This window comes from Rhea pennata, chromosome 20 (genome assembly GCF_028389875.1).
Source record: "Rhea pennata isolate bPtePen1 chromosome 20, bPtePen1.pri, whole genome shotgun sequence".
NCBI lineage: Eukaryota > Metazoa > Chordata > Aves > Rheiformes > Rheidae > Rhea > Rhea pennata.
The window spans coordinates 2,742,145-2,753,250 of record NC_084682.1 but is presented as its reverse complement, the minus strand read 5'-3'; positions in this window follow the sequence as shown (position 1 = coordinate 2,753,250).

The following is an 11,106-nucleotide window of genomic DNA, read 5'->3' as shown; positions in this document are numbered from 1 at the left end:
CCTCCCAATGAGGAACTGCAGGAAAACTGAAGAGTGTATGTTAAGAACTGGATAACAACAAAGGAAAGCTGCTGCTTCAGAGCCAGAAACAGGATCCAACACCACCAGCGACAAATTAAGAATGCATTACAAATAAATCAGAAGGATTATGTTTGGAGTAATGAGACAATGCAAGGAACAGGGTGATTACAAAGATCTGGCCCTTGCATTGTTAGACAGATCCCTCCTCCACTGGACAGATCCCCAGTGTACTGTTCTCTGCACTGATGCCAGGTAGAATTACTCTATGAGAAGAACAAAGAATGCTAAGTTTATTCCTGAAGTCTTACCTGAGTTAGCAGAGAAGCTACCTGCAGTAAGAACGGTTTAGCAATGGGGAGTCAATGAACACGGACCGATGTGATGCAGCCTCAAAGCAAGCTAAAGATGAGGGCAGCAAGCTCAGCACGAGCCGGCAGCAGGAGCGGAGCCGGTCGACTGAGGGAAGGGATTCTCCCTCTTTAGTCGGCACTCATCTGACTGCACCTAGAAGACAGTGTCTGGTTTTGCCCCTTCCCTCCCCATCAGTACAGGAAAGATGAGGATTGTAGAGTTGGAGCTAGCCTCTTCGCATCGTGAAGGATGAGAGACAACAGACAGGTTTAAATAAGAGCAGTTCTGACTTACTGTAAGGAAAATTTTTCCTCCAGAGAGCAGTCCAGAATGGGGACAAGCTGCCCGTGGCGGCAGGGATCTCTGTCCCTGGAGGTTTTCAAGACCTGCCTGGATAAATCACTATCCAGGGATTTAATTTAATCCTTAAATTTTTCTATAGATTGAAGTCATTTCAGACTCACAAGGGCAGGACTGCCTGGGATCTGAACTTTCAAGCTCTAATGTTCAGATGTTCATGCAGCAATCTAAATCATGCTTCAGTATTTCATCTAGATCCTAGAGGATTTATTTTATATTGAGATCAGCAAACAGTGCAGAAAGATGAATTTTTTTGGATGATGTTTTTCTTTCAATAATAGTAAAAAAAAAAAAAAAAAAAAAAAAGGAAAACCTTGCTAGAGACTTTTAAATCAGAAACGCTCACATTGTACCCATAAACTTTTCCAAGGAGCAGGAAAGGATTCCATGAAAGAAGATCTGATCGAGACATACTGGTCATTAGCGCATGCTCGTGTTTATGACCCTTGTTCAGGAGCAAAGGAGTTGGAAATGTCTGCTTGCCATGTGGTCTTGCCTTTTTGTCTTCAGTTTTGATTATAAAAACGTTCCTGTTTAGAAGACATTAACAAGGGAATAAATCTTTGAGCATGCAACCTCTTTGAGCGTAGGCAGACCCAGTTTTTAACTTGTAACAAAGAGAATTTTGGTGGAAGCTTTTTGATGAAATGCTGGCAGCATATCAGAGAAGCACTTTGACTATTTGAGATGTGAACAAGGATGTCGCACTGGATGTTTAAACTTCTTATGTTTCCCCTTAATTATATTTCTTTAAATGACTGAGAGTCGAATATGAGCTGGGCTGCTGTTACCTTTAGAGTATATAGCATTTCCAAATAATGACTCAATTAGAGAAGTCACTAAAATTTACTTTTAGCATAATCCAGAGATTTGACAGCTCAGCAAGACATTAGAGGCAAACTAGCAGCAGTGTAACATGGTGAGAATTAAAAGTGACCAGAAGAATTATTGATTTTGGCACAAAATCTGTAGGAATAAAAAGCTCGAGTTGTTTAACCAATTTTGTTATAATGGGAACAGAATTCTAGCTATTGTTTAAAGTTGCATTGTCTTTTGTGCAAGTAACGGACAGTTTAATATGAGACAGGTTTAGTGTCAAGAAGGGTAGAGTTCAAATAAACGAAAAATAATTCGCTGAAGGAAGGTAAGGGATAGGGCACAGGTGTGAATACCCTTTGGTAACATACTTCACTTAGCTGCTTTTGCTCTTGCGTCCTTTAACTGCTGGACTTCGATGTCTCAGCATGGAAAGCAGACACCTATTTTACCTACGCTTTTGTGTTCGAGGCAGCATTCTCCCTTTGTTTAACAAATGCTCGGGGAGGTTATAAATCTGTAACATTGCACTTCACCTTTTGTCTCTTGCTTAATGACCTTTTAAAAATAAATGCAGAATAGCAGAAGGAAACAGTATCAGCAATGGAAAAGCTGACACATGCGCAACCTGAGCTCTGATTTTCTCAGATCACTCCAGTCTGTTAAACAAAACTTCTTTTTCTTTGCTTTCTGTTTAAAAAAGAGAGAGAGAGAGAGAGAGAGAGGAAGGAAAAAAAAAAGGAAGAAAAAGGAAAAAAGAGAGGGGGAGGTTTTTTTTTTTTTTTTTTTTTTTTTAGCTGGATTGTTTATCTCGTAATATACTGCAGAGTGTTCACTGGAAAAATGCCACACAGTTACTAACCTACTAAAAGGCAGACAGTCATTCAAATATATAAAAAAGGACTTTTTGCACAGATACCTGCAAATTTATTTTCATGTGTTTGGAAAACTGTCCCTTTAAAGGGCTCTTGCAATATCAGTTGGAACTGACTTTGTTTGTCTTGCATAAAAAGCTTCTCATCAGACTCTTTTATTGTTTCCCACAGTAAAAAATTTAATCTGCCTGGCCTTTACAACCCTTACTATGAAAAAATGTGTGGTACCTTCTTCTGAATCAGTGAAAATGTACACCTCACAAAGAATGCTTTTCTATAAAATGTTAGTTCTCCATCTGAATGCAAGGAAAGCTGAAATTTCCCAGCACTTCAAATCAGTACAGTTGGGGGGGGGGGGCAGAGGTGAGGATTATAATGGCTGTTTTGAATCCATGGGTGTGATAGTAAAACACTAACATTGTTTCCTAATGTCCCCCCCCTGCACAAGATCACTGCAAAGGAAGGCATTTGAGGAAGAATACTGGCAGAGGGAAGCCAGATCCATTTTGGATAGCTGCTCTGCTCTATCAGCTAGGGAACAGGCTCCATAATTTTCAAAGAACTTCAGACTGCTTTCAGGTGCCTTCACCGCAGCTGTTACTGTAGAATATCCACGCTAGCCGAGCTGACTTCCACTGACAATCATTTGTAAGCTGTGCCAAATATTTTTTAGTTGTTTTACTACTTAAATGCCCAAGGATCCCAAAATAATTGGGACACCCAAAGCGAAAACAGTGCGTGTTATAGGCAACTGTGCTGTCCTCGTCCCTTGTGCTGTCCGTAGTTTGTCCGCATCCGTGGTTGTGCTCCCTGGCTCCGAATGAATAGATTGAGAGTGAAGCCGTTTTCAAGGGCCCTCACAGCCTTCCTTGTCCTGCGGTTCTTTAAGCGCTTGGTGATACCTGTTCTTGCAGTTTAACTGGAGGCCTGGTGACTTGTGTGGGTGTTTGCCTCAAAGCACTCCGATAAATGTTATTAGGTCAGTTGGAAAAATGTACTGGATACTTAAACTTGCCGGGTCACCTTATGCAGTTGTGAGCAAGGAGGCTGTAAAGCTGGGCTCTCCTCTGTCGTTCAACTCTAGTTTAGTTTGAGGCTGTTTGTGCCTCCGTATGCTACAAGCCTCCATTGACTTCTATATGCAACTTCTTATTTTCTATTGTTAGGCCCTTATGGAACCTTTATTTCAGAATACTAGTATTTTAGTCTAGTTTTTGCAGTTATCTGCTGGAAGGAGCCTCATGTGGCAGGTTATTCCCTGGCAGCACGCTTCAGTCTTTCCGGTTTGGCCCCTTGACCTTTAGGTGGATGATCCTACCTGGATTAAGAATCGTGGTGTAAATTACTCTGATTTTATATGTAAAAAACATCCTACTTAAACAAAAAGTGCTCTAGATTGGTTTGATTTAAAACAGCACCAATGCCTTGAGCCCACATGACTCACTCCAGAAACATGAGTAGTGGGAATGGGATTGTTTGAAAAGTAGTAGAGCTGCTTTGAAGCCTTCCAGCCTCCCTGTTGTGTGTGGTTTGCAAAGCTGTCCCCTGCAGCCCCTGCTTGTCAGGCGGTCTCCCACGGTAGCAGCACTAGGAATCCACCTTCGGGAATCCAATAAGCATTGCTGCATCGAGTAAAAAAAATCAAGCTTCCATCACGGTAACGAATCTCACAAGCTGTTAGTGTTCGCGTTCCCTGCCTTCTGCCAAGATGAAGATTGAAATTTTAATATGAACGTCAAATCATCTCTGATGGAAATTGTTACAGTAAAAAATATTTAGTGTTACAGTAGTTCGTGTAGAGGACAATTTCTTTCAGGCTACCTCACTGTTTGTCTTTTATCTTTTTTTAAACAAAAAATTTTTGCTCTATTTCTGTGGTACGTAGTTGCGTAAACTTTCTTTGTAACACAAATGAGGTGAACGAGGAGTTCCAATAGGTGCCAAGCATAACCTTTGAATTTGTCATTTAATTTTTGATTAAAAATGCAAATTCATTTTCTAGTTCTACTTTCCAGACTATCTTTCATCTTTACCACAGGCTTTGGGAAAATGTTTCAAAAAGTAAGTTTACTGAAATAGAAACATTGGTTTGCTTCTTGCTTCTGTAACAAAAGAGAAATAAGGACTTGAATCAATTTTCTCCCACTTGTTTCCCTGACCCCCAGCATATCACTGACAGATCAGCTGATGAGACCACATTACTGTGTCATGACATGACACACAAAAAGAGCAGGCTGGATTTGTGGAATACTGCTGTCATTCTGACTTTTTGCATCTAATATACTGCTATTAAAAGCTTATTTATATGTAATTCTGTCTTCTAGCTATAGATGGGGACAGATTATCTACTCCTAAAACTTAACCTTTCTTTCCTACGCATACTATTGCTGTATATTACCTTCCTATCTATTGCATCCTTCTACATTTTTGAAATGCATCTTCTATTTCCTTTTATTTCATGTGTTTTTACTTCCACTAATGTATACAGGTGTGTGTGTGTATACATACATATATATATACATATATATACGGAGAGGTGAAAGTCTAGAGTCTTACTCTTCTGTCCATTTAAACTTGTTTTTTGTAAGATCTCCTCCAGTCTGTCGGGGAAAGTATAGTTCTAAGAGTCAAGGATTGCATTATACAGCTGAATTACTCCTAATAATGGCTGATAACACTGCATTTTGCTCTATGCCATTTATAGTATTGGGATGCTTTAAAAGAAAGGGGAAAAATATGGATGTAGGGAGAAAAAAACACTATTCTTCCAGTTAAGATGAGAATTATTTTTAATGATGAAAGAACAGTCCTACAAGTCATCAGTGGCAATCCAAATTACTTGTAGTATGAATAAATGGCAACGGTTGTTTAGAAGGTGCTACAAGGAGCTTCTTTGAAAAATTAATTAGCGCAAATACTAAAGTAGAAGTGTTTCAAATACTGGCACAAGAGGACTGCCTTTTCTTAAAGCTTCATTTCAGGTAAGTTTGAGATGAGGAAGAAAAACAAGGCAACCTAGGACGAGGAGCAGAAAAGCAGAACACAGCTGGCTGGTCGTGTGCAGCGCGGGGAACGCTGTATTGAAAATGATCTATTTGCCACAGAGTACCCTGGGGTAATGGAATGCTCCGTAATGAGGTGCAGGATGTGTTAATCATTCCATTACTGCCTGCTTGGCAGGAACTTGGCAGTTAGTCACAGCGAGGCAGCCACTGATACTGAACTTTTTATTGCTACTGCCCATGCGACCGGCAGATTTTATTATCGTACTGTTCTTCCTGATTTTCTGAATAGAGAAGTAGATTATACTACTACTTCTATGGGATCTGTTGCAAGCAACTTTTACAACATAAGTTTTGCAATATGAACTATGCTTTCATTTTTTTTACCCTTCTGTCTCTCTCTCTTTTTTTTTTAGCCTCTATTTTGGTCTATTTGGCCAAAACAGATGTAAACCCTAAGCAGCTCAATCTTCTGGAGGAGTTGAGGCTTACTTAGCCATTATGTCGTAGTCAAAAGAGAGAAGTGACCTGTTAGAAAAGTTAATTCTATCTTACAATCTTATATGGCTTACTGTGGGTACTCTTTTTCTTCTGTAAGTGAATTTTAATTGTCAAAGTTACTTGTATGTCTACCTCTGTTACATAGTCCTTTTTAAAACCTTCCATGTGCGTTGTCTAGTGTTACTGAAACAACCACTAGGTTTCACCAAACTGACATCTATATCTGGGAGCTGAATCTTTTACTAAAGTCATCTGATACTTGCTGAGAAACTGTCAAGCATAATTTTTCCTTTTAATAAGCTTTATGTAAGGCATTTGTAAATCATGAACTGCAGATTACCTATTCCCCTACCAACTCTTCTCTGTTACACTCTGAAAATATTCCCATGGTGGCATTAGAAATTGTGTTGACTTTTTAAATATATTTCCATGTAACCTGAATGTTTGCATTTTATCAGTTTTAGTAGGTGATTTTAAAATAAATCAGTTTTGTTACATAACATGTGCAGTCCTATCTGTGGGATCATAAACTCTAGCTTCCCGTTTATGCTCTGGCGCTATGATGTTAACAGCCAGGACAATAGAAACCCATTTCAGTCCTTTCAGCGTCCCTTCAGAGTGACACTGACGTCCTTGTTGCAGACCATGTTCTCTGCCATACGAATTGCTCTAGGTGTTGAAGCCGATGGAGCTTTGGCAATTCCTCTGCTTCCCCATTGCTTCACAGTCTTCGTGCGAGTTATGCAGGCAGAGGGTGCACCCGCTGGCAGGGATTGTTCTCATACTCCATTCCAAGTATTTTTAGCTGTATCGTTGAGTCTTCAAGGGTGTGGAAATTAATGATGAATCCTCCTTTTTTGCCCATGTGTTGAATGAGGTGCTACATGGAAACCAGGGCAGTAATCGGCTGTACTTGATTTCAGCTAAAAAGTGTCAATAGAGTGCAGCACTGCAGTGGCTGACTTGTCTTCATCCTGCTCTTCTAAACTGCGACTTCCCTCTACCTTAGGGAAGTTTTTTCTCTTAGGAGTATTCATAGAGTCAGCAGTGACTGTTGGGTTTCAGACCATAAAACATGTGTTTTACTGAACATAAGAAAGAATTTTTGTGTAACTATAAGAGTTTCACGTATAAGAAATCTGAACGATTCTAGGTTTGCAAAGCTATAACATTCTTGATAGAAAATGCCTATGATTTATTTAGGGCTTAATCTTAACATCGGCACAATCAGCAAAGGTAAGACTTATACCTTCCTTCCTTCCTCATAAGTTTTTCATAATCATGCGTATCTGTAAACTGATCAATCAAGATATTTCTCCTACGTGCTGGGAACAACGAGGTTTTAGCAACATGGGAAGTGTTTGGGTATTGTCATGATGAAGGTAATTTCAGTAGATGGAAACTAATATATTTTTGTGAGGTTTTCTTAATAAAATAAAAATAAATGAAGTGGAAAAGTTTAGCTAGCTGGAGTTAGGCTGTAAGGAAACCAAAACCATTGGTAAGAAAATAGTGTCAGGTTTTGGGGGTTTTGTTGTTTTTTTTTTCTTTTTTTTTTTTTTTTTTTTTTAATCAGAACTGCATTTGAGTGCTGGATATCTAAGTCATTACAGAAGGTTTTAATAGGTAAAAGGTAATAAAACAACATGAATTTATTATGATCTCTGAAAATCTTATACCTTTTATATTATAACTTTAAATGCAAAGTGTGTTCAACTGCAAGAAGGGAAATTATGTCCCAAAGGCATTTCAATTAATTGCTGTGGTTAATTACACTCATAATTTTACTTGTCTGACTAATTATAATTAGGTTTTATGGTGTATATATGGATTTATTTAGAGCGCTACAAATCCCAAATTGGTGTTCAATAAAAGAAAAAAATAGGTAGTGGGGTTTGCTTTTAGGAAATACATTTAAACTCCGTAATGAAAACTTCTCATGTTCTCTTCCCAGGCAGCCGGCTGAGGTGAGAGGTGTCTGTGTTCAGCAGGACTTTGGAGGGCATGAAGAAGGGAAACACTTTTGGGGGGATTCCTCTCTCTTTCTGTCCGCCTTTTGAGCTGTGAGGCCGCAGCAGAGCTGCCAGGAAGGCAGCGGTGCTCCTGCTGCCTCCGAAACGGCGAAGCAGTGAGTCACTCCTGCATGGGATCACACGGGGTTACGGACGGGGAAGCAGAGCTGAGATAAAGCACGCAGCCACCCGGGTGGGTGCTGCCCCGCAGACGGGAAGGGAGCCCTGTCCCCACGTTGGCCCCGGCTGCCTGGCGAGCTTGCAGCTCCCTCGGGTGCGCGTGCTCACCTTCCTACATAGAGATAACGGTTGTTCCCGCTTTGTAAAGCACTGATGGGTCAACAGGTGAAAAACACGGAAGAACTGGGTGTTTCTGGGATCCTTCTTGTACTGTTTCTGCATTTGATGCTGCCCCACAGTGCCCAACTGCCCTCCACGCCCGTGACGTGAAGCTCCGGGTGCACCTGCCGGAGGGGTTGCTGGCAGCGAGGGTGCGAGTCTGAATGTCCCGACGTGCACAAGGGTCTTGAGAGCCTCAAGCTGAGGTTCCAGAGGAGCACATACGTGTATCTACTGTGCCACAACTAGAGGGTTTTTTGACTTTTCCAGAAATGCACGTTAACTTACTGGTAAACCTTACACTTCCTTTTTAATGTTTGTTGCTACCTGAAACATTTTCCACAGCCTACTCAGGCTCCACAGAGCTATCACAGCGTTTGTTTCTCTATTGTTGAAATTTCTCGAAATCCCATGTAAAATGTAGTTCTAAGTGGTTTCTTTAGAAAATGATCACTATATGCCTAACTGTATTGCGAAGGACCTTATCTCTCTAAGTGTAATACAGTCTCAAGCGGAGTGGTGTCTCCTTCTCAAAGTGTGCTGGTGGAAAATGGTCCTCCCCATATCTCTACCAGAGATGATTTACACTGGCGCTGGTACGAATATATTTATGAAACCTCAGAACCAGCAGTGAGGTTAGTTAAATTTCTTTGTATCCATTTTTGGAAATTTGGACTGCACGTTTTTGACTATGGGTAAACGGAGGCGTATTTTACGTGGATCTGCTATATGACATCTGCTTAACAGCAAAACTGCTAGATATGTTGGCAAAGACTGTCCTTTTTGTGCAGCCCACATCTGGATGGGAGAGAAAAAGAAAGAAAGAAAGAAAGAAAACTTTTCCATTCTTTCCCAGCAGTCATGGAAAATGAATTCAGTTCTCAAGACAGTGTATTTTGAGCCCGTGCTCATTGACAGGGAGAAGGTGAGTGCAGGACAGAGCTGACGATTTTGTGAAAAGTTGTTGTGGAGAATGCGAACGCGTTTGCTGTAAAGCGTGCATGAGCGCGCTGCTGAAAACCCACCCCACTAAGAGTGTGCGTGCGTCTTGCAGACTTTCAGGTAACTGCGGAGGGAGTTGAGCTGGGCCTGTTTTATTATGGCAGATCTGCTAATTCAGGTCTCCAAGTTCTTGCCCTCAGATCAAGGTCTGATCTAAAACTGGAAAATGTGTGCTTTCTAGTTGCAGTATGTAACAGCAGTATCTCCTCAGTTTGCTATATTTTTATAAGTGGGGAGGATCCCCTGGAGGCCAGGGAGCCCCTTGCTCCCTGGTTCAGGTGTCAGCGGCCAGGACGCCGCTGGCCCGCGCGGACGAGCTGCGCGCGCTGCCCTGGGGAGGACGGGGCTGCTGCAAGCGACGCCGCTGCTCGTCTTGCGACAGCCACCTAGGCGGCTTGGGCGGTGCGCTTCGCACTTCTGAGCACCGTCAGTTCTTAGCTCTGAACTTAGCTCCGTCTGACAGAGCCCCTGCTTGACGACCGCTTCTTTCTTTTCTTTCCTTTTTTCTTTTTTTCTTTTTTTTTTTTTTTTTAATGTAAAACATACTTCTCCAGTGAATTATAGCTTCCAGTGCTGTTTAGTTTTCTGTTGTGTTCCACTTTCAGGCACGAAAGCTACGCGGTCTTCAACTCTGTTTCCAACATATGTGCAATGTGTTAGTAAAATTCTGTGATAATTGTTCTTTAAGTGGAAAAATAATGTTCTTTCTGGATCTTTCTAAATACCTCCTTTCCTTTCCCAGCCCTTTCCTGTAATATTGCAGCTTGCCGGTTGGTTGGGTAGGAGTTGCTATAAATTCCTGTCGTCTCTGCAGTGTAAGGAGCTTCATGCTCAATGTTGTGGCGATACAATCCTTGGAAATCTGTGCCTGAAGCTAGCAAATTACTTTTCCATAACTATTCCTCACAAAGAAAAACCAGGTGTCCTACTTCAAGCCTTCCTTTTACCTTTAGTTCTTTTACATTGATTTTTTTTTTTTTTTTTTTTAACAGCTTTGGCTGTAGGTTTCTGTTGATTATACTGCCCAGACACTAGGCCTGTAGCTGGGTACATTCAGCACCAGGGCAGGCCGTGGCTGGCTGCAAAGGGGCGCAGAAACGCGGGCCGGAGCGCCGGCTGGCGCCCTGTCGCCACTCCCAGGCTGGAGTCGGATGAGAGTCACAGGTCGGCTTTAACCTCCAGAGCTTCGTGTGTTTTAGGTATCCTACGGGCCGCTGTCCTCGCGCGCGGCGGCGACAGCGGAGATGAGTTAGCGTTAACGTGCGAAGCGCCTGGGTGCGGGGCTGCCCTGAGCCCTCACTCAGAGGGGCCTGAAACTCTGCGTCGTGGAAATGGGAGCGGGCAGAGCGACAATGCTCTAACCTCTGTGAAACAGCAATCTGATAGACTACAGCTATGTGGCTCACACAAGAGACGTGGAAAAAAAAAACAACAAAAAAAACCCAACCCCCCCCCCCACCCCTTCCTCTAGCAGGGGAAAGGACATTGCCGAGTTTGCTCTCAATAAATAAATGCTGAATCTGCCTGTTGCTTGAGACCTGGTGCTGCACACTGATCAAGCCGTATTCTTTGCATATGCCAAACTGAAGATATTTAGTTAAAATTTTTTCTTAGAGCACAAGATGAGCAAGATCTTTTTGCATCACAGAAGTCATGGATCAGAGGTCTTAAAAAAAAAAAACTATAAAAGACACTATAAACAGTGGATCACCTTATCAGCTATTTAATCTTTCGAATTAAATAGAATAGTGTTATAGCTATTCTTTCTATTTCAGAGGCAGAATGATCCTGCAATGGGAACTAGTTGTTCCTTACTTGATTACTTGA